This window comes from Urocitellus parryii, chromosome 8 (genome assembly GCF_045843805.1).
Source record: "Urocitellus parryii isolate mUroPar1 chromosome 8, mUroPar1.hap1, whole genome shotgun sequence".
In the NCBI taxonomy this organism is placed as follows: domain Eukaryota; kingdom Metazoa; phylum Chordata; class Mammalia; order Rodentia; family Sciuridae; genus Urocitellus; species Urocitellus parryii.
Genome location: NC_135538.1, coordinates 120,147,543 through 120,174,048, shown reverse-complemented (window position 1 = coordinate 120,174,048; position 26,506 = coordinate 120,147,543). Strand labels below are relative to the sequence as shown.

General features: G+C 35.5%; 1 pseudogene; it reads right to left on the bottom strand.

The window, feature by feature from the left end:
• Positions 1–26,506, bottom strand: part of LOC144256457 (phosphatidylinositol-3,5-bisphosphate 3-phosphatase MTMR3-like) — a 109,800-nt pseudogene that overhangs the window by 25,380 nt on the left and 57,914 nt on the right.

Below are 26,506 nucleotides of genomic sequence, written 5' to 3'. Positions count from 1 at the left end.
TGCTTACCATGAGCAAGCTGCTAGGTTCCATTCTCAGCACCACATAAAAATAAATAAATAAAATAAAGGTACTGTGTCCAACTACAACTAAAATATATATTTTCTAAAAAAATATATGTTCTGAGACAGAACAACCAGTTCCAGAAAACCTATCTGGCTTTACAAAAGCTATACCATGAACTTTCATTTGTAATCTTTTGAGAGACTTTCTCTGAAAAACTATAATTAAGAGTTTTCACTTGTATATATACTTTATGGTCTCTACAAAGGGAAAAAAAGCCCTAGAGTTCATGCCCTCTAGAACAAATTTTAGAAAAGAAAAAAGGCTTCTTATTTTTATTACACTCTAGTTTTTCTTCAACTAGTATTCTTAGGCTTCTCTGCCAAAAGGGAGATTCAATCACAGCCTTTGACTTAGAAAATGAGAGTACTTCCCCCTTATGTTCAAAGCCAGCAATCCTTGCAAATTCCTGATCTAAATTGTTGCTGGCCAGAGCAATGGCTGGCTTCTTTCCCCATTCTAATGGGACTGATCATTGATTAAGAGTAATAAATCCCTTCAGTTTTAACTGCTCTCCAATTCTTGTGTCATCCTTACCACTTGAGTGATAGGTAAATTTGGTGACCTACTGTTTTAGGACTGTCTGAAAATAAGAGTGATGAAACCTGAGATTGAAAATTTAATGGGTTCTGCTGAGCCATAGCAAAAATCTTTCCATCTGTACTCAGGGTGAGCATCAGAATTTGCCTTCAATGAACTAAATGAAAATCTGGTTATCTCCATAAGATCTCCACAAGGAGAGAAATCCCTTCCTACAACCTCGATATGTCAGTGGAATGCCTCCTGGCATCAGAGAGTTTCTAACTAATCCATTGACTTGGACCAATTAGTCTGCAAAGAGGAAAAATGAAATGGAGAATGCTATAGGATGTAATCATTACTTCCTAGAAATTTTAACATGATAGTGTAAAAACTGAAATAGTCACTGAATTATAAAAGCAGGGTTCAAGTATACAATCTACAATCTGCTCCAAACATTTCTTAAAGAAGAAGCCCAGTGTTCATAGGCCCTCATTCAGATGTCACAGTACATCTGCAAAGTAAGACCTATCTATCATTCCCCTTCTTCTCATTAGGAAAAGACTGGGGTCAGCTAGGAGACTTACTCAAGGGCACAGCAAAGAATGTCAGAATAGGCTTGACCTCCAGTCTGTGTCTCCAAAACTTGTAATCCATCACCATTCTACCATCTCCTTCTAGAACTTGCATTCCTTGGTTCTCACAGCTTGGATATTTGAAATCTTCAACCAAGTTCAGCCTCATTCTAAAGTGTCAATCACAAAGATAATCACAAATGATTCAACACTATGCTCAAGACTCAATTTCTAGGACTCACCTCTTTCAATCTAAAAGCCCTGATAATATCTAAAGATAAATGAGTACCAGTACATGATCTTCTCACAGAATGAACTAGGAAGGATCTTGAAATAACAGGTCCATCTGCTTTTCTATTAAAATTTTCTCATCAGTGTCAACTGAATCACCAGCTAATGCACAGGATGCATTATCAGTGTGTTACTAGAAAAGCAGCTTTAGCAATAAGAAAGCACAGACTTGCCTGGAAAGTTCTCTGAACTGTTCCCTCCCTAGATTAGCAACAGCAGAGACAGCACACCACAAGAACGAGCAGTAGCACCAACCAAAGCTGGGGCTAATCCAGCTTACACTTACCTGTAGACAACGGCAGGGATACATTTCCAGGACCTGAAGCTTGCTACACTTTCAAGCTCTTTATCAGTGATCCAGGCAGGCACTAGGAGCTCTTGTGGATAACTATCACATAACCTAATAAGAAAGATGAAAAGGGGGATGGGGAAGGGAGGGAAAGGCACTAGGTGAGCCAGCACAGAGATTCTGATCATGCTATTACAAAACCACTTAAAAGGCAAGGAGGCATGAGTTGAGTTTTGGTCTCAATAGAATGAAGCACGATAAATGTTTGCTTATATATCTCTTGGATTGTTGCTTTTGATGTTACCTTTGAGAATCTGGCAATCTATCCAAGACAGCAAGATGTAGGGGAGTTTAGGGGCACTCTCCTTATTTATCATAATTCTCTGTTGTAACAAATACATAGGTAATTTCTATCTACACAAGACCCAATTATTGGGGCAGGGGGTTCACCTCTAACAGACTTTTAGTCATTCAGACTTTTGTAAAAGGAAATGTGAAAAAGGATAAAGGTTCACAATTTCAAGTTTCCAAAGACCTTTTATGAGTAATTCATTCTTTGATTTGAACCAAACAGATTGTCCTAATTACAGGTAACAGGAGCAGCCTTGAGTATAAAGAAACAATACCACATTCCAGTGTAGGTGCACACTCACAGTCTCCTTGAGAGCCAAGTTAGTAATGTGAATGAGCTAATAATCATAATGTCTATAAAACACACTTCAGAACAAATTATATTCAAGAAGAAAAAAAATCTTTTTTTTTTTTAAAGAGAAGACATTAGCTACATGCCAGTCAAGCTGGTGTCACAGGAAGCTGTGTTTTTCTGATAGGTTTGTATTTACAGGACAATCTCTCTCTGTGGGTAACCCAATCTTCCTTTTTAACAGCAAAGCGAAGCTTGCCACAGACTTTAATCCACATCTTAACACACACAAACTCTACCACCTCCACCACCACCACCCTCTATTCTAGACTATTCTATGCATTAGAGGAAGAAATAGAACAATGCACTGGATTGGGAATTGGGGATTTTGATCACTTTGCACCCTTCTCCTTATGATAATCATTTTCTTAATTTCCAGAAGACAAAAATATCATGAATTAAAAAGCCACTAAACTAAGAAAACAGCTATGATCAAGAGCAGTTATACAAACTTTCTAACACCTACCCCATAAATTTAGCCTGGGACACAATGATCATGATTAATATTTTAACCATTAGTTTCATTCCTTTCATTCTGTTTTAAAGAGATTTGGCTCTCATTCTTCCTTTTATATAACTTTACAATGACCCAAAGACTGATTTTAGAGTGGAACTAGTAGACTCAAAGACAAGAAGTTAATTTTTAAAATCCATATTAGGGATTTTGTTTTTAAATAATTAATTTTGTGTGTGTGTGTGTGAGAGAGAGAGAGAGAGAGAGAGAGAGAGAGAGAGAGAGACCTGCACAATGTATAATAAACCTATTATTTTCCTAATGACCAATATACAAGCTTTAAAATGCTCACATGCATTCTTGTGCAGTACCCAGGATTGAACTCAGGGGCACTCAACCACTGAGCCCCATCCCCAGCCCTTTTTTCTTTTATTGAGAGACAGGGTTGCTTAGCACCTCACTTTTGCTGAGGCTGGCCTTGAACTCGGCAATCCTCCTGCCTCAGGCTCACAAGCCACTGGGATTGTAGGCATATGCCTCTGTGCCTAGCTTAATTCAGGTTTCTGACTCACCAATTTTTCTGAAAATTATGTTCATGTCCTTTAGGTACTACATTATCCAGAAGTCAGCCCTTAAGCAAGTACTAGCTGCTCACTCTGAGTAAGCAATTCCATTTTAGAAAGGGGGGGCTATAATCAGCAAAGCCTATAGTAATCTCGGGTTCTAAGGCTCTCCCTTCTCCAGTCTTCACTCTCCTTCTCTGCTGTGACTTGTCACTGAGAATAAGTAAAGACATGACAGACAGATCTGCAGACTGTGATTCTTCACAACACCCAGGCTTTTAACTCCATGGGTGAGGTCCATGTTAACAGCTGTATACAGGGGTGGGGTTGTGGCTCAGTGGTAGAGTGCATGTGTAAGGCCCTGGGTTCAATCCTCAACACAACATAAAGAGAAATAAATACAGGTATTGTGTCCATCTAGTACTAAAAAAAAATAAAAAAAATAGCTGTATACAGTAACAAGCTATAGTTTTTTCAATGAAATTCTGTGATGGTCAGACACAAATAGACCAGGAAAATAGCTATCATAAAGTGAGGCAGCTCAAAGAACCAAAGGATGATTAGTGCTGCAAGGAAACTTAAGAAAAGGATATATTAATTTAAATTTTCTGGACAATTTTGTTTTACAGAAACTCAGATAACTAAAATCACAGTAGTTAATTGTCTTCTCCCCACCAAAGCACTTATATGTTTCAAGAAAACAAGTAATAGCTAAACATTTAATAATTATTACATGAATATTTAATGGGGAAATGATTATGATTTGAAGTTACTTTTATATCAACATACTAAAAGACCAGAATATTACTTATGTCCATTTCATAAGATTTAGAATGAAATTACAGTCACAAAAAACTAGTTTCTGAAGGTTTTGTCACTGCTTTTCATTGATCCTAATTCTCATGTGATGCCAAGTGAGGATGAGAATAATGCTTACCTACAGGTACACACAATATGATCTAGACATACATGTGCAAAAAGAACAGAGGCATGGAGGGATAGAAAGGAAGATTCCTGGATCACTTTCCACTCCAGTGGAAGCAAGAGAATGAAAGGCTCAAGAAGTACTTTGATGATCATATAGTTAAACTTAATAAATAAAACCATTTTCTGAATTTTAAGATGGTGCATATATTATACTATTAGGTTCATGATCTCAACAGGAGCTAATAAAGCATTGATATTTTTTTCTTTTTGTATACCAGGGATTGAACTCAGGGGCACTCAACCATTAAGCCACATCCCCAGCCCTATTTTGTGTTTTATTTAGAGAAAGGGTCTCACTGAGTTGCTTAGGGCCTTGCTTTTGCTGAGGCTGGCTTTGAACTTGCAATCCTCCTGCCTCAGCCTCCAGAGATGCTGGGATTATAGCCATGCACCACCATGCCCTGCTGAATTTTTCCCCCTCAGTGAACTACATGGGTAATTCATACCACATGGGATTAATAAAGCTACAAGTAGTTTCCTTTCAGCTCAGATCAGGTCAGGTCAAGTCATCGAACAGTAAGAGAAGCCTTTTGGTTTTTAGAGACTTTGAGATTACAGAACTACAGTAGTAGTCATGGAATCCCAATTGCCATTACCCAAATGCACCAAGAAACACAATACTAAACTAAAGTGATTGCTGGGCTCAGTGGCACACATCTGTTATTACAGAAACTTAGGAGGCTAAGACAGGAGGATCCCAAGTTCAAGACCAGCCTCAGCAACTTAGCAAGGCTGTAAGCAACTTAAGGAGACCCTGTCTCAAAATGAAAAACAAAAAAGGCCGGGGGTATAGCTCAATGGTAAAATGTCTCTGGTTTCAATTCCTAGTACCCCAAAATAGGTAAAATCTGGCTACTTTACCCTGATGAATTTGGCTTTTTTCCTCATATGATAGCAATAAAGGTAAAAATGAACCTAACATAAAAGTCAGTAAGTCTGAAAAATCTTCTTCCCTAAAAACACATTTACTAGAGAAATAAAATTATTAAAGCAAAAACAAAAACATTAGCAGACCCCTAACATACACAACCTGGTGTTACAGGTTGTAAAATAAATGCTGGTGAGGGCTGAAAGAAATCACAATGACAAATAAAAGCACAAAGCAGACTGCTTTGATGATCAAAGCATAAAGCTTTCCTCTCCCTGGGAGAGGAATTACAGAATAGGAAACAGCAATTACTTGAATGAAGGACAATTCTATAAAACCACTTCCCATTTAAAATGCTTTTCTTGAGCTTAGACTAGGTATTATGTGTTTCCTGAAGGAGAACTATAAAAAGATGATGTTCAGAGATGCAGAGAGAAATAATAGCTGAATCTGCTCCACTTGGAAAAGTTTTAGAAGCAATGTAGTAGGCTTCCAAATAGGAAAAAGAAGCTATCCAAATGGGGTGCCATCTGTCAACAAATTGCAAGGAATATTGACCAGGAAGAACAAAACAGGAAATCTTTCATTCAAAAATCAAAATCTAAAGGCTGTAAAACTGGCAACTTCCAAATTCAGTAATGAAAGAAAAGATATTCCTCTTTCTTCCTGGTAACAGGTCCAAAATATTGCAAAGGCAAAAATACCTTTATTAAGGATGTATTACATTAATCTCTCCATCTTAGCCAACATAAAGATCTTGTGATTTAAAAACAATCACTGGCAATAACCTACTATAACTACTAGCAACAATTTGCCACATAGAACCAATAGTTAAAGAAGGGCTTAGAATCACCATCCAGAACACAAAATTCTGATCTTCACACAGAAAAATAAATACTGATTAATGACCATAGAAAATTTGTTATTTTATGTTATCCTATAAATCAGTGATCTTCACAAACTTTGAAACTGACTATCATGACCCACAATATGAATTACATTGATGTTTACATCACAACACAGTTTAAAATATTTTTACATTTATATTTTTGAAAGATTTTCACAAACAATACCCTTACCATGTGTGTGATGCATTTTGACATTTCTCATTTTAACTCATTTCTTTACAATTTGATTTCATGACCTATTAGTGAATGCTTTTTAAAAAAAAAAAAATCTGGGCTGGGCTTGTGGCTAGTAGCAGAGCACTTGCCTCACACATGTGAGGCACTGGGTTCAATCCTCAGCACCACATAAAAATAAAAAAAAGAAATTAACAGCAGATCTTATAGACAAGAGTAATTCAGCTTTTGAAATTTGTGTTAAATATTCACTATGTTTATTTAGCCAGAAAAGTGAATAAAACATATTATAGTCCTCATAAGAATTTCTACCTCAGCATTGCCATGTCTTAATTTATTCAACATTGTATACATTGTAATATCAGAACTTATTTTAAATACTGTGACCATAAGGTTTTTGTTTGGCTTTATATCTCCATTTCAACTCTTTCTGTCTGCTTCCTTCACTCCCAAATGGGGATCTGTCTCTTGCTAATGCTTAGTATTTCTTATACTACAATTATAGACAATCCAACATTTTTCATTTCACTGGAGATAAAACTTATGTTAAAAAATAAGTTCCCTCTATCATAATCACAGAATCAATCTACATTCAAAAAAAAATTCTTCCCCCCCAAATCTAGCTCATTGGATGATTCTAGGTATTAAAACCCACAATACACACATGTCAAAGGCCTAGGATAAAAGAGATAGGCTCTTACCCAGCATGTGAGGAAGCAAACCCTACCAGACTCAGAGAGGTAAAAACTAAGTCTCCAAATTTTCAAATATGGAGGGAAGAATCACCCTTTTATATGTACAAAGATCCCAGAGAGTCCTCTAGGTACATACTTCCTGGGCTGTATTCAAGCTTGGATAAGACTGAGACTTATATGATGTTAATGGAAAAACAAGAGGCACTTAATGGGCATTTCTCACCTGATGCTAAACTAGTAGTTGAACTGCCCAATCATCTGTCAAGACTCTAGACTAATGCTCTAATACATAGGCATCACCAAGAAGCCAGCTGCAGTGAGGAGCAGCTGGTTTTACTTTTAAGCTCCCCATTTCTTGTGTTTCTTTCCTTTTACAGGTTTCACCACTGAACTCCAATAGCAATGCTAAGACTTTTTCCAAAGCTGATTAAGACCTAGAGTTATGGCCACAGTATCGTTGGCTTAACTAAAATTTATATTAGTACCAAGATAATCGTGTGTTTTGGCCATTTTCCTCCTCTCTGATACATTCTATTCTTAACAAGCTAGGTGCAAAGAACTGATAAAAGGCTTTATTAACTGCTGAAAGACTATTACCTCTCAGGCTATGCTTGTGATCTCACATATTGGGGCAGATTATACAAAGGCATCACTTTAAAAAATCTCAAGTGTTGTCTCACCTTTCAGATGACTTCTTAGAATGTGGCTGTCTGGTATGCTCATAAACGGTGAGTAATGAATGCTGCAGTCACAACCAACACTCAACAATAGTAGGTGGAGACAGGAGAAATAGGTGAACTGGCTTTTAAAAATACCACGAGTATTCTGTTTCTTATTGAAAGCAAATTTTTCTTCTGTAGTCCATAGTGAAAATAGACAAAAGGACAAAAGCCATAATACAACACACTTAAGGTCACTAAAATACAATAACATTCCATGTGAGCAGGGGCAAGTTGATTTCAGCATGGACCCTGTGTCTTGGGAAGGAACAAAGTGTAACCTTTACTCAGAGAATCTCCAACATTGGTTATGACAGCATTACCTTGTAAGTTGCATAACTTTCAAAGAGTCTTCACAAGCATTGCACATAGGAGGCACCCAAAACATTTACTAAACTGAACTCTGTAGCATTAAAAGATTTGCTCTTTAGGACATCCAGCTGAATCAGTACCGACAGGAAGAGTATGAATATCCCAGTTTGAAGAACAAAGGAGACCAAAGTGCAGAAAGGATGAATGACTTATCTGATATTATTTTCAAATAAACAGTATAGGTTTAAATTCAGGTTTTTGAACTCCAAAATCAGAACTTTACCACTTACACATATAATAAGCCTGTGGAAAGACAGAGGACACTGTAGATATCTCTAAGTCCTGATGGCCAAGAAACCAGACATTATCAGGAAGAGAAGAACTTGGGGACCCCTCTTAAGGCAAAGCCACCCATAATTAAAAAGAGTGGGGTTCTGACTTAGTACATGTTAGGAATTCCCTAAGAGTTGGCTTAAATAGAAAAGAAACTGAAAGTATCAAGGGAAAAAACAAATCTTCTTTAAAAGATGGGGACTTGGGGCTGGGGTTATGGTTCAGTGTAGAGTGTTTGCCTAGCATGTGTGAAGCACTGGGTTCAATTCTCAGAACCACATCTAAATAAATAAACTCAATAAAGGTTCATTGATGACTAAAAAAAAAATTTAAAATGAGGACTTTTCAGTGAAAGGAAAGGACAGAAGAAAGTAAGCCTTATTGACAAAAGCTGACAACCCCAGATTGGGAAATGTCTCTTTAGAGTCGGGATCCTAAACAAATCACAATTCTTATATAACATTATGAAGTATGATGCACTCTTAAATAAATTCATTATCATAGGAGATGGTGGAAACTAAAAATTTAATAAATAAGAGCCGATTATTAAAAACTCAGAAAACATAACACATAAGATTTGTACAGTTTGTTGCCTATAAACTTTACCATTAAAATCCTCCAAACTTGAAAAGAGCCATAAACAAATCCAAAAATAAATTTAAAATATGACAGCATCTCAAGAAAAATAAAAAACAGGAAAAAGAGGGGGCACCTATCAATAAAGGAAAGTGAGAAACTTTCAAGGTGGGGACTGTTTCTTGTGAATGACTGGGTTCCAACAGTATAGACAGGCTAAGTAGACTTTGGTTTCTGAGGCTGCCCCCAAGGCTCCATGAGGGTAGGTACCTCTGTTCTTCACACTAGGTAGCCACAGCACCCCACACCTTAGCTTTCAATAACCGAGGACTGGTTTTAAGTCCAACCTTGCTTACTGACTAGTAGTAGAACATGGCAACAGGTTTTACCTTTAAGCTCCCCATTTATTGTGTTTCTTTCCTTTTTCTGAGTCTCCATTTCTTTGGCTCCTAAAACAAGGATACCAACCTATCCTGCCTGATTGATGAAGTCATAAGAATCAAGCAAAAGTATATATCAAACATCATTTAAAGTAAGACAAGGCTTATGTTTGTCATAAGCATTTTGATTAAATAGGACAAGAATCTGAACCAAAAGCTTCCCTTCCATCATTGATGGTTCAGGAAACAAAGTAATATAAACATAGCCCCTTTAGCCTCAAATGTTTTAAATAACCAGGGCAGACACCGAAAATTGAAGATTCAGTAATAAAATTTCAGGTTTAAAGAAAAACGTCCCAAAAGTAAGAGAGCTTACAACTTTCTACTGCTTTTAAATTCAAGACACACTGAAGATTTGTTGTTGGACCAGCAAAGTTCCACTTATGGGAGCATAACATTTACAGAAAACTGCATGCAGAGAAATAACATGATCTTGGTCAAAGCCACTTCAGAGGGAGAAAGAAACTGGAAGAGACAAGGACTATATGAGGATTCAGGAAATCTGGGTTTTAGTACTGGCTCAGCGTTTCTGTATTTGTCAGTGAGGAAGACAAATTTGCCTTTCTGGATTTCTTGTTTCTTCATCTTTGGGCATAAAGGGGTAACTACTGCTAATTTATGCCTTGAAAATTCTATGAGAGCAAAAAGCTATTTTGTATTCCCTATTCTCAAACCTGTGTACCTCTATTCATGTTACTTGCCGACCAATGTTCCCCATTCTCTAATCAATGAGCACCTATTCAACCTTCAAAGCCTACTCAAAAGCCTTTTTTTTTTTTTTTTTGGACTAGGGATTGAACCCAGAGGTTCTTAACCACTGAGCCACATCTTCAAACCTTTTTATATATTTTGTTTAGAGGCAAGATCTCCCTGAGTTCCTTAGGGCCTCACTAAGTTGCTGAGGCTGGCTTTGAACTCATGATCCTCCTGCTTCAGTCACCTGAGTCACTAACATTACAGGTGTGTGCTACCTTACCCGGCTCAAAACTCATTTTAATGTGAAGTCTTCCCAAACTTATACACAAAACTCACAACTCCCTTCAAATGGGATTCCACAATACCCATGAACCTTATTATAGTTGCTTTTAGGTATAGAACACAATACCAAATCTTTTATTCTTCCCTTCCCCTGACAACAATATGTTCTTAAAAGGATTAGAAGAAAATAGGCACTTGCTATGATCCATAAAATATACATTAATTGGAATATAAGAGTACTAAGACACCCCATTTTGTATTAAGGTTACCTCCAGCCCCATTTTAGAAAGGGTTACCTGGTCTGCACAGGTCTCCATGTTGCTCTTTTTCACTGGAATAGACCTCCACACACCAAGCATGGTATGCAAATGAGAAGAGATCTTCTATTTTAGCAGGTGGTCGGATTGCATTGTTCAGTCGCTTAAGCCAATCTTGACACTGTTCAAAGGTTGAGAACTGACACCTTTATAAAGTCAAACAAGTATGAATATAATCAGATGACAGCTGACTATGAAATCTAAGAAAAGGCACCATTTTCTTAGATTATATTATATAAATAGACACTTAGAGAGTGTCTATTTATAGTGAAGTACTAACTGAACAGAAAGCATCAAAAGCAATCATTTACATATTCACTACTGTTTATAATAAAAAAAAAACAGTTCCAAAAATTTTTAGCCAGCAGTGCTAAATATCAAAAAGATGAGAGCTTGGGGCTGGGATTGCAGCTCAGTGGTAGAGTGCTCGCCTCGCACGGGCGGGACCCAGGTTCGATCCTAGCACCACATAAAAATAAAGGCATTGTGTTGTGTCCATCTACACCTAAAAAATAAATAAATATTAAAAAAGATGAGAGCTGGACATTGGAAAATCTGATAATCTAATGAAACCTCTCCTTATAATGATTAATTATAATAATTAAAATAAAATTGCAGTTATTGTCTTTCAGAATGAGATTTTATTCTACTTCTTCAATCAGTATTATGGTTGTCCCTTTCAAGAAATATAGTTAGAAGAGTCCTTTTAGTTTTGTTATGACATTTTAGGCTAAGGTTAAAAAAAAAAACACAAATACTACTTTTAGCCAGCTAGGGAGTAATCAAAATTTGTCTGTTTAGCAATGAGGACAAATCAGCATATCTGGATACAAATAAGACAGATTACATTAAAATTTTCAGCTGTGAACATGCACAGAACAAAACAAATTCTATTTTATCAATTGCAATTTTCATTATGTACAATTAAGAGGTTAAAATAATAAATGCAAACTGCTTTTTTAGCAATTAAGTATTTGAGGTTTAAGACTGAGTAATTAATAAGCAAACTTTGTGAAACTATGAGTGATAGTCACTATCATCATAAGTAAATCAAATCTCACTGGCTAACATGCAACTTAAATATTTACTTGAAAACTAATAAGGACAGCATTTATACCTCTTCCTTATCCCAATCAATCTGACTCATCGAGATGCTGACATACAATGCTTATTGGTATCTCAAAACAGGTCAAAGGGATAAAATAAACATGTTCAGAATTTAAAATTTCTAGAGCTACTAAATTTAAAAGGCACATTTCAGATATCATTCTGCAACCATTATAGTTAAAATTAGATGAAATAAAAATAATCAATGAGTGGTAAATTTATGGAGAAGTTTTGATGAGAAGCAAGACATTTTCTCAGAGTGTTTCCCTAGACTATATTAGTTGTAAGGAAGAAAATATAGAAATTACACAGAAATCAGATGACGGCTTGATTGAAATAATCAAAATTCACCAATGAGGGACAAGTAGACTGTTCACCTCTGAATATAAGACAATAATGCCCTGAAAAGGACACAATACAAAATTCCAACTGAATACACAGTATTCCAGCTGGGAATGTATAACATCAATTTAATCTTGATCAAACCTAGGACAAACACAAAATAAGAAACATTCTATTAAAAGAAAAGACCATATTCTTCAAAATGTAGATGTCACAAAAGACAAGGAAAGGCTGTTGTGGAAAATGTTCCAGATTAAAATAAGGCTATTGAATTATGGCAACTAAATGTATTTATTATCTGAGCTACACTGGATTCCCACACTGAATGAGGTGGGTCAACTATCAAAATTGGAACATGGATTTGGGGCTGGGGTTGTGGCTCAGTAGCAGAGCGCTCACCTAGTACAGGTGAGGGACTGGGTTCTATCCTCAGCACCACATAAAAATAAATTGATAAAAATAAAGGCATTGTGTCCACTTACAACTACATTTTTTTTAAAAAAGGGAACATGGATAGTAGATTGGATAACAGTATTACCAATGTAAAACTGTGATGTTGAGAATGATACCATGGTTATGGAAGAAAACATCCCTATTCTTAAGAAAGCACTCTAAAGTATTTTGGGATTAAGAATCATGTTTATGTCATTTACTCTCAATTTGTTCAGGAAACTCTCCTCTCCTCCCACACTCCCCCCCCACCAAAACACACACACATCATAATACTCAGAAGGGTTCTGGGAATGATAAAGCAAATTGGAGTAAAGTGTTAACTACAGGTGACTCTGTTGTTCACCTGTTATACTATTCAACTTTTATGCTGTTTTTTATTTTTGCACTTTAAAAAAACTTGAAATTATTTCCAAATGAAAAATAAAGCATTTGTCTACATAAGCAAAATATTCAAAAAAATATTGTAGGAACTACTCAGAAAATATTCCTAACAGTGCTTACTTTCAAGAAGATATTTTGCCACGTTTACCAAACCATATATTCATTTTTTAAGGTGTAGATGGACACAATATCTTTATTTTGTTTGTTTGTTTGTTTGTTTTCACGTTGTACTGGGGAATGAACCCAGTGCCTCACCCATGATAGGCAAGCACTCTACCACTGAGCCACAACCCTGGCCCCTTCATTCTTTAAAAAACATTTTCCACACAAAACAAGCTGCACAAATGTACCTTATAACTTTGCAGTCTTTGCAAGTCAAATGAAGCTGAAATATATCTCGGCATTCAATGCTTTCTATAAGCTGTAATGGAACCTGTAATTTAAAAAGATGAAGTCCCTTAGTCAAAAACGTTCTTCAATGTACCCAGCAAGACTGATTAGAAAGATCTCCAGGGGGAAGAAGCAAAAAAACCCTGTAAATTTAGCAGAATTAATAGTACCCAAGTGATCAACTACAAAGTGAATTAGGGCTTTCCTTATTCTACATAAATAGCCTCAAGCCATGTCATGGCAAGGGGAGGAACAAAGGGGAGGAACCACCTCTGGAAAAACAGTGTAATTATGTCACTTGAACATCAAACTTACAAGCTCATCTCTCAAAGTACTACTTTTACAGTTTGTTGCTGCCTATGATTTGCAAAGACACAGAAGCTGAAGGGTACTGGAGTAATAGTCCAGTCTTGCTTATAATAAAGAATCACAGAACACAGTGCAAGCGAGACTCTATTGGAATATTGACAAATGGAGTGGGCTTATGGCTTAGTGGCAGAAAGGAGGCTTGTGAAAAAGCTGGAAGTCTGAACTGCCTGTAGGTTGCAAAGAAAAGACAACAGGACAGTAGCTCCTGGTCCAGCTCTCAGCTCAGCAGGATAGACCCACAGGAATCAGAAGGAAGGGAGAAGGTCACACAGTGGTCAAGACAGTAGGCACAACTTGCTTCAAAAGACCAGTTGAAGAACCCTGTTTGCCAAGTAGGGCTTGAGAGATCTGAGCAGGCTGTAATGGTTCTCCCCCTGAAGATCTAATCAACAGAGTGTACTTGAACACAGGATTGTACAAATAGTGAATAGGATCAGAGACAGAAGGGAAAGCATCTAACGGGGTGCAAATCTTAAGGGTGACATGAGGATCCTTCTCCCTCTGTCCCTGAAATCATGCTGACTCAATAACTGGCTTCAAAAAGCAGTTTCCAAGCCTTCAAAACAGAGGCTGGTAAATTAATAAGTGGATATTTTTATCCCTTGGAAAAGTAGTGGATCACTTGTCTTTTACACTATATCAAGCCCAGCCAAAATTTGGCTCTAGGAGTTGCAAGCAGCCTCCCAACAATTCTTGGTTAGCCTGAGAAGGATACAGCCTCCTCCAAAGCAGAGACAAGAGTTCTGCCTGCACAGGGTGGCCCTCATGTCAGCTGAATCAGTTTCAGAAACAGGCTTTCTGCAAACCCTGCCTCACCATGCAGCTGCCATAGTCAGCAGAGAACTCTGAGAACAAGGATGCAGAGATCAAAAAGAAGCCCAGTGCTGGAAATCTGAAACAAAGAAACAGAAACTGGGGCAGGGATTAAAAAAGAGAAGAAAGCAAAATAATATTGCTCAGATGAATGGCTGTGAGTTTTTACCTCAGGGCTAAAGCCTCTTGTTTCTAAATCTATAATCTATAAAAATTCCCTTACAGTTGTAGTAAGACTGGGAATAAGGACAAACACTAAGAAATCTTGCCTGTGTTCTGAGAAAAAAAAGAAACTTTTGGCTCTCGGTTTTTGTTTAAGTCCTTAACCTCAAGGTGTTGTGAGAAACTGCAGCCAATGTGGCTAAAATTCTTTCAAGACCTGTACATCTAAGAAGGAAAAGAAAAACAAAAATGTCAGTAGAGATAAATTATAAAGAAGGAACATGGAGATTAAGAAGATACAGATTAGAAGATAACACTGATTTGTTCTCAGGACAGTCCTTTTGGTGCCCTGTAATAGACTCTCATCACTTTATTTATTTATTAAATGTATTCCAAATATACATTTAGATACTGATGGCTTAAAACATGTACATCTGACACTCAAGACCAATTTGTTCCAAGCACAGGTGCAGTAACCACCTAGGATTCTCATTCCACCTTGCCCACTCACCCCCAACCCCACTCCCGCCCCCACCCCCACAAAAAGTGGCCAGCTGACAGGCAAATGAGAAGCCTGAATTCTAGGCTTGTTTTTCTAAAATTTTACCAATTAAAAATTTGCCTGCTTCCTGGCTTCCTTGAATGAACCTCCAGACCCCTTATATGCCACCAGCCTCTGCTTTCTAAATTTCAGATGGTCACAATTTACTAGGTCTCATGTACAAGACCTGGGGTGAAGTGATAGTTTTAAAAATCCACACAGAGAGGCTGCTCTCCAGTAGTCACCTGCATCCCAGGTCCTCTTCAATTGCCTTTCCTTATAGCTAGAAAAGGTAAAAAACACTTATGCTATTAGCTGTTGGGAGAATGTTATCAGCCTGTGCTACATTATTACAAACAATAGACAAGTTTTACATTTCTACTATTTGACCAGAGCCCAAGGGCCTGAGTCCAAACTCCCAGAATAAGAATTAAAACCCCCCAGAGCATTCAAAATATCTGCTACCTAAGGTGCATTCAATAAAATTTGTATGAATCTTAACATTGCAGTTGTAAAGAATAATAATAAAAATGTTGGTTCTATGTTTCAAATCAGATTAGAGATACTAGACAAGACACCAAAACCAACAATGTGTTCTCAAGTCAGATATACAGAAAAGCAATTTTAATACTCAAGCAAACAAACAAATGCAGGGGAGTTTAATATGTAGCGAGAACAAGGACATTTAAAAGAGAAACACCTAATTTTGTATCAATAAATGATTCTTTTTTTCATTTCTCCATTTATCCTCTCTGATTTGTCCTCTCTTCCTCCTAAAAAGGCAGAATTTGCCACCTTTTCCTCTTTGACATTCAACTATACTGTTTTTCTACTTTAAGACCTACCACATGGCTCTAGTTTTCTTAACATTTCTCACCTATGGAAAGGATCTCTTACCATTTCTATGACTAAATATATGCACTACTCAACCTCATAAACAAAGAATCAAATATTCAAGCCCAGTCTATTTCCTAGCCCAGGTTGGTTGAAATACACTATAAGCAAGCAGCAAAGTCTGGGTTAGAATCCACGCTGCCTTTTAACCCAGGTTCCTTCGACCACATATGGTGTGACTTTCTTTCTTCCCCTAAGACTGACTGCCCTTCTGTTTAATACGAGATTTCCTTCACTTTACTTCCAAAAACAAAAATTTGGTTTCTCCACCAGGGATCATCAGGAGAAAAACAGAATTTAAAATAAAGATTCCTCAGAGGCAATTCCATCTGCAAAGGAAATAGAAAATCACTTTCAAACCTTCTCCAGACCAATGATTCGATGTTTCAAACAACTCATTTTCTTTTTGCTTCTTTCTCTTCCATCTTCTACTTGTCAGGTAATTCTATCTTTTTATAATGCATCTGGTCTAACAAATTACACCAAACTCATGCTCAAACAATGCATAAAACACTTGGTACTGTTAATCAAATCCTCAAAAGGCCAAAAGTTACACTTTACAGGCACCAAAACCCAAGAGCATCATCCACAAAAGCAAAAATGAAGCAATTTAAAAATTTAATAGACATACTTATGTATTAAAGACCCATAGTACTGTCATATTCATGAGGAATCTGACATCATCATACTCTAGTTTAACTCTTGAATTCATTCTGTGTGTGTGTGTGTGTATGTGTGTGCATGCATGTGTATTATTTTCAAGCACCAGGATTTAGAAGTGGAATAATTTCTACCTTTTTAAAAACAAGCACTCTTTTCATAATCTGAATGAGAAGTATTAATTTGTACATATGAAGTAAAACTGACAATAACACAGTAAAATAATAATTCTAATGATAAAATATAAAATAAAATGGAATATCTAGGCACCCAATCTAATCAGAGGAGGAAAAATACATATATGCAAGCTATCTCCTTCCAGCCCTGATTTCAGATGCCTCAACTATTATATGAATGCTAAGCCAAAATATACTTAAGTATTAAAAAAAACCTCCTCCTGGTAATATGGGGAATGAAGGTGATTGTTGAAGGAAAATGCAAAGAAGTGCAAAGAAAAGGTGTTCTAAACTACTATACTTCCACACTTTTTTCCTAACAGGCGTTGGCAGATCGACTTGAAAAACAGAAGTTTAATGTGCTCTTATATACAAATGTTGATTTTACAAATTATTTCTGGCTAAAACTCAGATTACATTTCCATCACTTATGTATAAACTGAGGACCTTAATCTTCACCCCACAATCTGTTCTCATCAAAGCATACCGCTAGAACAGGGAAGCAAATCATGCAGAGAAGACACATTTTGCTGATTTGCAAAGTGTACATCTGACACTCAAAACCAATTTGTTCCAAGCACAGGTACAGTAAAACCTAGGATTCTCATGCTACTTACTGGGATTTCAGAAGTAGTAGATTGAGAAGTAGTCTATTGAACTATATAACAAAATTTTTTTTAAACTTTCATAAATTCCACTTGAACATTTCTTTGTTTATATATTATCTAGGTCTCAAAGAAATATACTTGCATATATGTAAAAATATAGTTTTGGAAAAAAACTAAGAATGGAAGCAATTCATACCTTAAATGTTAAAAACGAACTCTATTACAGAGATTGTTTACCCTAGGAATTGGAACCTTGATATTTAGTGAATATGTGTAGATTAAGGTAATGATGTTCATGGTATCTAAATATACTGACACATTTTACTCAATGTGCTGTGAAATTAAAAAAGAATACATGATATCAGGTAGCTTTTTAAAACTTGATGGCAAGTTATTTTCTAAAGTGCTAAATGATGTAAAGTGGGGCATGCTACAACACAGAAAGGCACATTTAGATACTGATGGCTTAAAGATTATTACATCCAAATCAAACATATTTAACAGGGGTTTCTTGATCTCCTATATTTTACTAAAGTATTTATTTGCTGAGGAAAGGACAAAGGGAGGGAGGTGAGAAACAACACTATCAATAACCCTCTGATCTCCACCCATGTCTGATGTAGGAGAAGTCATTATTTCCTGGAATAACTTGAGGTTCCAAAAATCTAATGCTATGATGAGATTAACATATTAGTATGGAGAAAGGCTGATCTATCTAAATAGGAAGTGTTTATAGACACTACAATGTCAAAATATTTTTGCACAACCATCTTTTTTTGCAAAGCCATTATTTTGGGCTTTTAAGTGGCATGTAGGCTCTAAGCCTTAGAATTATAATGCTAGAGAAAACATGTATATGAGGAACTGGGTCCAAAAGTAAGAGCAGTGGTAAGTTTCCTTAAGCATAATACTTCATCTGTAAAAGGGACCCACAATTCCAGTAAACAACCTACACATAGAGCTACTATTTGAGACAAAAACCACACACACACAAAATATACAGGCCTATTCCCATAGAAATACATTGTTTTAAAATGAACTATAAATTCAAAAAGGGGAAAAATTGTTCAAAGTCTATTTCAAATTCATAGTAACTTCAATTAACTTAATATCTATTAAATAGCAAAACATCAGGAAACAAGCTGGATCCTGGAGATACAAAGATGAAAACCAAAAAATTACAATATGCCTAGTAAATATTGTAAAGATATGTTCAAGATAAAGAAGAGGCCACATGACTATAATTAACTGTCAGGAAAGGAATGAGGACTGAGCAAGGCTTTTTAGAGGAAGTTATCACCTGAAGTGGGTTTTGAGAGATGAAGAGACGTTTGCTGAGCAGGAAAGAAGGGAGAGATAAGAAGTAAAACTGAAGAGAAGTATGAGGTATGACTGACCAGTCCAGGGAGGCTGGTTTTACTAGTATAAAAGGTGAGAAGAGGGAAGAAGGATGTAGAAAAGCTAGCAGGGACTCAAAGATCACTGTCTTACATCATGCAAAGTAATTTGATTTTCATCTTAGAAACAAAAAAGAAACACTGAAGGGCTTTAAGATAGTGAATGGCAAGACTTTCCAACCAACCATTCCCCAAATAGATCTAAAACCAGTTAAAACCCAAAATGCTGATAATACAGTATGGCATGGGAAAATGCAATGACATGAAACTCTATTATTTTCACATGCAATTTACTTTTACTGAAATAACTTCATCGATTCCATCCATTTAAAACACTGAAAGAAAACAAAATTAAATTGTGTAGTTCTATTAATTATTACTTCCATAGTAGGTGACGGGAAATTTTTGATGGCTGAAATTTTAGAATTTCCACCTTTTCTTTTCCATCGTACACTCAAATTCAAATGGACCCTCCTGATCATAATGCTATATGGTATGGAAGATAAGTATTGTCTCATTCCTTTATGAATTTGGCACATACTTTTAACTGATGGACAGAAAATTGATGTAACAGCTAAGATTGTAGCCCAAATCTAGAATCCAGAGGAATTCAGGTCAAAAGGGCTCCTGGACATAAATGCTTAACTACAAAAAGAGATTAGATTAGATTAAATTAGATAACACATGCTAAGAAAATGGCAGCCACTGACTCATGGTAAATCAAAGAGGATTTGGGTAACTTTTGGACTGGTAAGTAAAATGAATAAAAGTTACAGATCTCAAAGAACCACAAACTGAAAACCAAAACACAATCTGAATGGGATATAATACTGACCTCTTATTAGGTGTTATAATATATTTCTCTGAGCTAACACTGACATGCAGAAAACCACAATACTAGCAAATGAAGAATGCATTTGTTTTGTGCAAGTACAACTTTTGTGCCTCTGTGGGTTTCATTTAAATCTACTAATGACAGCAGTACACTGAAAGATCCAGTTCACTGAAAAGACCCTCATAATTGAAAAAGGGTAAGTATACCCTTGAGAATTCCTTTTCTTCAGTAATATATGGTCCATTATGCAAATAAACATTGCGCTTAACATCTATACTTATACCACTTAGGAGTCATTAGAGTAACTTCATCCTATAATGAGTCTGCAGTGAGCTCAAAGCACATATCATCTGACATTAAGGCCCAGGAAGTAGTTGGTAACTACTAACAATTGAGGAATAAAAGCTTATTCAGACTCTGTACTTTTATACAGCTTAACATAAGGCATTACTTAGTGCGAATTATTCAGTTTTAACTAAACGTTGAACACCTCAGCTGACAACTAAATACATTATTTTAAATAAGGCATAAGAATTGCTGACTAACTAAATGTCCTTCGAGTGCAAAACAGAGAAAAGCAGAGCACACAATGCTCGCACACACCCAAATCCTGTATGTCTCTGAGTACACTACAAAGTTTTTTCAACTTAAACTTTCTATGTCTACTTTAGAGACAGTAGTTAGTAATCACTTACATTAACAAGAGACTCCTTGAACTTGATGTGAAGTCCATAATCTGAAAGGGCAATGATGGCATCCTCATCACGACCCACATATTCTGTGCTCTCTCCATGAAGTTCAAGGGAAGGAACCTTCAAAATGAAGAAACTCTTCAGAGTTCTGAAGCAATTAAAGCCAAGTCTTTAAACAAAGGTCGGGTGAATAGATGGTGCATCCTCTCTTTAAATGGACAGTCATCCAAGTTTAAAATACACTACATAAGTAAAGAGGACGAGATTATACCCACCAAATTCAAATATAATTATTCAAATCCTGGACTCCTAAAGGAATGATAGAGAACATCATCTCAAATAATGAATTCTAAGAACATAAGTCTTGCTACAATGGTTTCCAGCTTGCATTTCTATAGGTATGGCTTAAAAAATATATGTTTATAAGTCCATCCCTTTAATCCATTAGCTCTGCTACATCATTACTATGATGCTAAATACATATTACAATCCAAAGTGGCCTATGATTACCTGAAGATTCTCATCCTCCCGAATCAGCTGCTTCCTGGGAAAGATCTGATTGGCCTGGATGCACTCAAGACTGTGCCGAGTCTCTTCATCCTGAAAAAAAAACCAAAAATTTTAAAATAAATAACTTCAAAAACTTCTAGTTATCTATATTTAGTTTTTTTGCCATGTCTTCTCACATAATCACAGTAAGAGCCCAACAACCAAGGCAAATAGGCAGAAAAATGCAAGAAAAAAATATTAATTCCCCAAACTGTTCCATCAACATATTAACTGCTACTATGGTTTGGATAAGTGTCCTCCAAAGGTCCATATGTTAAAGGGCTGGCCACCTGTCTGTGGTGCTACTGGGAGGTGGTGGCACCTTTAAAAGGTGGGGCTTAGTGAGAGGAAGTTGTGACACAGTGGGATCTGCCATTGAAGGAGATATTGGGACTCCAGCCTTTGTGTCACCTTTGATTTTCATGTGAAATTTTCATCAATCGAATCTTGAAAGAATATTTAAGAAAAAGTAAGAACTAAATTTCCCAAATTTGAAACATGTATGAATACCAGCCCTAATTTACTCTGCCTTATATTCCCAAATAAATCTATTTCTGTTAAGGAAATTTCAAAAGAGAAGAAAAACTTCTCATCTAAATTGCACTACAATTTAATTCACATTTTAAAAAGTCATGTTACAGGAAGACCCAAAAGAAATGTAATCTGTTAGAAAGTCTGACTCAAAATGATAGTGAAATCTGCTTACACAGATTTTTGAGGAGAGAGGGGAGCAGTGTTGGGAGTTGAACCCAGGACTTGATACATACATACATACATACATTTTTTTAACACAACCATTTTTAAAACAGCAAAAACCACATCATGTTCAACTTATAACCACTACTTACTGAATATTTAGCACATGCTACTTATCACAATGTTGTAAATATCCTTGGGGTGGGAGGGGAGTATAAACAATACTTAGGATTAGAGTTGCTGTTAAATAAAACCATAAGATTACACTACTTTTATCAGTGTGGTTCTTCAAGTGAAGTCTGCAGATTCTATGAGGTCAAAACCACCTTCACAATAATATTAAGGCATTATCTGCCTTTTTCCTACTGTGTTGATACTTGTTCTAATACTGTAAAAAGAATAAGAAGGGTAAACTGAGCACCTTAGCACAATCAAGGCAGACATACCAATTTAACTAAAAAATGACCTTGGAAAAGGCAGGAGAAATTTATACTGAATTATTATGGTTGCTTCAAGGAAAAATATCTGTGTGACTTTCAATTAACAATGAACTAGCCATTTTTATGCACAATTTTTAATTGAAAAAATAACTGATGGACAAATTGTGGAAATTAAGACTTGGCCATATGGCAGATCTTTTTTCCAAATGACAATGTATTTTTTATGCAAAAATTACAATACTGGAAAACCTGTCATCTGCCACCATGAATTTGATAGCTTTCCAATACTCAAAAATTTTGTGATAATATCAGTGTGATATATCAAATATGATGTTTTAAAAATTCACTATATGTCAACAGTTGAAAGACCTGCATTGCATAATGAACCTATTATTTTCCTAATGACCAATGTATGATATTTTAAATCATGCATGGATAAAAGTGCAAGATAAGGGCTGGAGTTCAGGGGTAAAGTGCTTGCCTAGCACACACAATGCCCTGGTTTTGATCCCCAGAACCACACACCTGCCAAAAAACTACAAGACAGATCAAAAACGGTTAAAATAGAACAAAGAGGTTCACTTATAGTTTTAGATTCACACTGCAACAGAATTAAGGAACTACCACTTGTCAAGTTTTGGTGTAGTATTAAAAGAAAATACACATGATTATCTAAAACACTTTAAAAATATTCTTCGCTTTTCTAACTACCTATTTATGAATGGCTGAATTTTCCTCACATTCGAAATAAAATATATTTTAATAGATTGAATATGAGAGTGAGAGTAGATATGAGAATGTGTCATCTATTAAACCAAGCATTAAAGAGATCAGAAAATTTACACAATTTTTGGATAAGAAGTTATTATTAATTAAAAATACTTATATTGCCATGTAATTTCTTACTTTTAAATGAATTTATAAGCATTTGAGAGATTTCTCAGCTTTAATTTCTATTACAGTAAACACAGTAAACATAACCCACATAAACAAGCCCTCTTGGGAGTCCTTAATAATTTATCAATGTAAAAAGAGATGCTGAGACCAAAGGGTTTCAGAACTGCTATTCCAGACTGCACTCTAATACTAAGTAACAATTAAAGCTGTATAATTGGAAAAGCCAAACTTGTCCCAAAACTATTCTCCTATTGTTAATCCATGACAGAAAAAGCCACTCACAATTTAACAATGACCTCAACCATCATTCTAGCAATCTTTGCTACAAAATGACTAAACCATTTTATTTTGAGACATGAACTTTTTAAGGACCTTTTTAAAGATTAATATTTAAAATTTTTAAATAGCTTCAAATTATAAAAATGTAATTTTACAAATGGTTTATAAAATGCTATGAAAAATTATGAAACTTCCATTATTAAATATACTTTTATTATTATTATAAAAAAATATTTCCCTAGGATTACAAGCATCCCAGGATAATTGTTAAGAAACTGTAGCTGATAATCAAATAATTTTAAAAGCAAAATTATAAAAAAAAAAGAAAACAACTTTTGTTTCTTATGTAGCCAAAATAAAAATGTTTAATGAGGGCTGGGGTTGTAGCTCAATGGTAACGTGCTTGCCTAGTATATGTGAGGCACTGGGTTCCATTCTCAGCATCACATATAAAAAAATAAATGAATAAAGGTCCATCAATAACTAATATTTTTTAAAAAAAAATACTTAATTAAGTGATGCACTTTAATAAGGCTGATATGACAGAGCTTAGTGGTCTCGGAAAGAGTAATTACCTAAAGTGTACTAAAGTCTGTAAATGGCTCCACTCCTATAAACACCAAAATAACTTGTTAGATGAAAAATGTTGAATTATGTCCCATCTGATTCAAATGTATGATATGTCAAGGTCATTGTACTGTCGTGTGTAACCAATTAAAACAAATTAAAAAATAATACAAAAAAACCAAAAATGTTGTGTTGATCTGTTCTATATTATGCCTTTCCACTCATTTCCTTTGAAGTCAATTAATGAGTGAAAGAACAGGGGGAAGTAATTTTTTTTAAAAAAGAACCCACTTTTCTACCATAAGTACTGGCTTTAAAAAAATCCTACTTTCATTATTAAAAGGTATCTCTTGACATAAAGAAGGCTTAATGTTTACACTTAAAGGGAATAAAAGGAAAAGAGAGAGAATCCTGAATCAAGAAAAAATGTTCTCATGAACCAACAGGGAATAGGTAGGAAATGCTATAAAAGAGGAAGAGGGGACAGCTTTTAAAAATTGTTACCTGAAAGTACACTTTAAACATACCTTCTCAGCATCACATTAACTAGCTTTTGAACTCACAGAAATGTATAAGGCCTAAACTTTTACTGTCTTTAAGATCATTTTATAGAGGCACTCATTATTTCTTTATGTGATTCCTCGACCCAGTTTTCCACTGACCCTCAAAACAGCTCAGAATTGAAATAATGTAGCAGGCTTTTTAAAAAGAGAAGAAAAGGAAAAAAAGGGAAAAAGAAGCCATTTACCTATTCCTTCTTGCTAGCACACTCACTTTGGTGCTAATCCAGATGAATGTACCTAACCAAAGTAGCTACTGAACACTGAAAGAAAATTGTTTTCAACATATGAGAACTGACAATTAAGCCAGCAAGACAAGACCATGAAGTACTTATTTTCAGTTAAATCAAATAAATGCTCTTTTTAAAAAATACTGCCTCAGCTCATATTACCTATAAGGCTTCAGAAAAATATCCCCCTGGGTTGGGGTTGTAGCTCAGTAGTAGAGTACTTGCCTGGCAAGTGTGAGGCACTGAGTTCGATTCTCAGCACCACATATAAATAAATGAATAAAATAAAGCTCCATCAACCTCTAAAAAAATATTTAAAAAAAGAAAGAAAAATGTCTCCCTTTACACAGAACTGCATTTAACCTCAAAAATTTATTTAACATTAGGACCAACTAACTAACTGCCTAATTTTATTATAGTCTCTGTGATTTTACAGGTATAAAAGGAAACCCAATTTGACACAGTTAATAGGGAAGAGGCAGAACTGGAAAGTAGTGGTGTGATAAAAAGCTGGGAACAGATTTTGCTTAGGCTATATGCACTTATTCATTAGTATTAAAAAAATGCATTCCACATTGTTGATTTTCTGGTATTACTCAGGAATGCCAGGTGATGTAGAATCTGATATTTCTTTGGCTCCACCTAGCTCTGTAAAGTTAGCAGGGTCACTTGCAAAATCCCAAAAAGGGATCAGTCAACCAGAGTTTCATGCGGGTTTCTGCTAGTGGCTAAATTATGCAGGTAAGAAAGTTAAGTACATACTTCAGAGGAGAAGTCAACATTAAATATGAATATTTAAAGTACATAAGAGAAGACTGCTGACCAATTAAGTCCTATGAACTAAATCTATATATATATAGTGTTCATGTTCAAAAAATGTAAAAGTAATCACCCGTCTTCTTACTGTCAGTATTGTCCATACACTATTCTTGGGGCTAGTATTTATAGTCATTGAAAATATATTTCCCTTGCTGCAATCCATGAAATTTGGTCAAATCAATTCAAAGGGCTAGGAAGCACAGAGTAGGAATCAGATAAAATAAGTAGCCATAAACTGATAGTTACTGCAATTGATATATATGAGAGTTCACTATAAATTCTTTCCTCATATAAGTCTATGCTTAAGATTTTCGATACTGAAAATAAAAACATAGTTTCATAATGCCTGGTCTCTCAAAGAGACATAAATATCATTTTAGATCTTTTAAGATTACAAGAGGCAGGAGAGGATGTTACCTTCAGATTACTACAGAAATATACATCAAAAACAAAATTCAATACTCCTTTCTTACACAAAACTAAGGATTAAGGACATATAATCTGAATGTTAAGATAATATGGTATATTAAATGTATACCATATGAGTGGATCAAAGCCTCAATAACTTGCAAGATATTATGTAGCTAGTAAAATGATCTTTAGGAATCCAGTAAATCAACATAGGAAAACGTTTAATGCATTGAATGAAATGAGCAAAAGACTTCATTATGTTATTGTAACTATATATGTAGATATATGAATGACAAGGACTACTTAGGAAAACATACAACCGTAAGTTCTGGTGGTAGAGTTACAAATGAGGATTAAAAAAAAATTTTGTTATAATGTTTGATGTGGGGGGCAGGATGCACCACGGTCAAGCTGTTCCCCAACTATCACACATAGAGGTGTCTCCAGAACATTTATGCAGCACAGGGGCAGGAAGT